General features: G+C 55.2%; 1 protein-coding gene across 2 annotated transcripts in view; it reads left to right on the top strand.

Annotated features, from left to right (window-relative positions):
- TBC1D16 (TBC1 domain family member 16) overlaps nucleotides 1-2,299 on the top strand; it is a 33,630-nt gene that overhangs the window by 556 nt on the left and 30,775 nt on the right. The window lies entirely within an intron of this gene.

Genomic DNA, 2,299 nt, shown 5'->3' with positions numbered 1-2,299 from the left:
TAGTTTATAAAGTGCAAATCTACCCTGCCGTCTGATTGACTAAGAAAGCATCTAGGGGCTGCGAGAACAACAAGAGCAGCTGCAGCCAAAGTATTTGGTGGCAGCAGTTGAGAGTGGGAGAGTGAAATCTTGTGTGTGCTTAACAAATATTGGCACCCAGGCAAGCTTATCAGCTAACCCCGTGCTCCAGCTTCCGGAAGGCAGGGGAGGTGTCAGCCGCTGCCACGTTGGAATGATCTTGATTAAGCCAAAATAAAAGGCTAATCTGAAATGCCCCTTTTCCTTTTATGGGTGTAGGAGCCCTGGCAACTCTCCCTCTCTGCATCCCCAGGACAAATGACAGGCACAGTCCAAGCTTCTGCTCCTGGCCCTTGCGTCAGGCCAGGAGCAGACTGACCCCTGTCGCTGCAGAAGGACGAGGGGCAAAGAGGTGGTTCTGTCCCCTTGGCTGGGGCTGCCAACATTTGTGCTGCTTTTTGGCTCGTGTGATCTGAACACCTGCAGGCTAGGAACAAGACCAACACACACTGACCTCAAGACCAACACGTGCTGACCTCGTCTCTGCAGCTGCCTCTCTCCTAACCAGGCCCCTGAACATCCACTCTTCCTGCCTGGACTGCGGCTTTTCTGCAGAGCCAGCTCAATGCACCTGCATGATTTCCTTACAGCACAGCTCCCTCCTTTTGAATCACCCCCACCCCCTTTGCCCTGAAGAAACAGTCAAGGCAAGCCCTGAGGTCCTTCTCAGATCTCTCTTTCTGCAGATCTTCCGCAGTTGCTTCAATCTTTCTGAGTGCAGAGTAGCTAATGAACGGCCGCTGCTGCCGGTCATCAGCTGAGAAGGGCTTGGCCTCTTTCCCTGTCCCTGAAGGCCTCTGGAGGGCTGCCATAGAGCTCTTGCCCCCTGGCACACTTTAGGTCTGTGCATCTCCTTGGGTTGCATTCCCTGAATCAGGATGCACATGCCTTGATCTCCGGTGTTCCCTCCAACAGGTTCTGTGGGTCTAATGGGGGCAGTGGCTGGTGTGGCAGGAAGCGTGGGTGCCCCTGCCCTGTTCAGGGACACCCATGCTCCAAGCTGGCTGGTCAGTGCCACAAGCTCAGGTCAGCTTTCCCCACGCCCAGCTTGCCAGTGCTGATGATACGCAGGTCACTCGGTGTCACGGGCTAGTTGGAGTTTCTGGTAGATGCTTGTGTTGAAACGTTGCCCGTAACTTCTTATGGTGCCTTGCAACAGTGCCCGCTGCACCCCGTTCAGAGCTGGAAGGGGCTCCATCTTTTTTCTGCGATTGTGGATGCCCAATCCCCCCTACGTAGCCCAGACCCTACAGCAGAGCTCTGCTCTGTGTTGTGCAGAGAAGTTGGGACGGAAAGCCCCAGGCTGAGGAGCGTGGCTCTGCACTTGCATCTTTTGGTTGGGAGGGGTAGTGATCCTGCCTTGAGGGCCGGACGGGGTGAGCACTCAAGGTCCTCTTGCCCTCTTTCCTGTGACCGTCAGGTATGTGCTTTCAGAGCAGGGCTGAGATATTGTGAGGCAGGAGGGGAAAGGGCTTGCACAGCAACCTCTTCACCCTCGAACCCTTGGGCTCTGCGCAAAGCAGGGTCGATCCATCTTTGTCAGGTCCCACTGAGGCCTGACACTGTCAAACTGAGCCGAAGCAGTGATTCGAGCTGACACAAGCCAGGAGACGGGTGGTGAAGTCTCACACTTTGGCCTTTAACAAGCACTGTCAGCTGCTCCTCCGACTTACCCTCTCCTCACTGTAAACAGCCGGAAAGCAATTTCCTTTCTTGCTACCTTTATCTCTCGGGTTGAGAAATGCTGACTTCTGCTTTGCCTCTGTTTTGACGGAAGAGAAGAGAAAGCAGCTCCCTTTTGTTTCCTTCTGTTGGGAGCTCAGTCCTGTGTAACCCCTGGTACCCTGCTGCCCTGTCTGTCCAAGCTGGGAAGCGAGTGCGAGGGTGAAGTAGCCCCTAGGAAGCACTTGGCAGCGGTACCAGCCCCACCTGGCATGGGTGAGTGTTGGGCAAGGGCCTTGGCCATGCACACTAGGTAATTGCAGACAGGCCAGCCTGTCTCCACTCTGCATCCTTTTGGTTTTCCTGAGAAGCGGCTGAATGTGCTGTCTACAGAGGCAGGAGTCATTTGGGGGCTGGGTTCTGGGTGACCAGGAGCCTTTACCGTTCTGTTTCTGGCCACACCTGTGGCTTGCTCTGCTGAGCCGGGTGCCTGGCCGCAAGCCTGTGGAAGGTGCTTACTGCTCATAGTTTCATAGTTTCTAGGGTCGGAAGGGACCTG

The sequence above is a fragment of the Gavialis gangeticus genome, unplaced genomic scaffold (assembly GCF_001723915.1).
Source record: "Gavialis gangeticus isolate Ggan-Ray unplaced genomic scaffold, GavGan_comp1, whole genome shotgun sequence".
Classification (NCBI taxonomy): domain Eukaryota; kingdom Metazoa; phylum Chordata; order Crocodylia; family Gavialidae; genus Gavialis; species Gavialis gangeticus.
The sequence above is the reverse complement of the archived record's forward strand: the minus strand, read 5'-3'. Positions and strand labels throughout refer to the sequence as shown.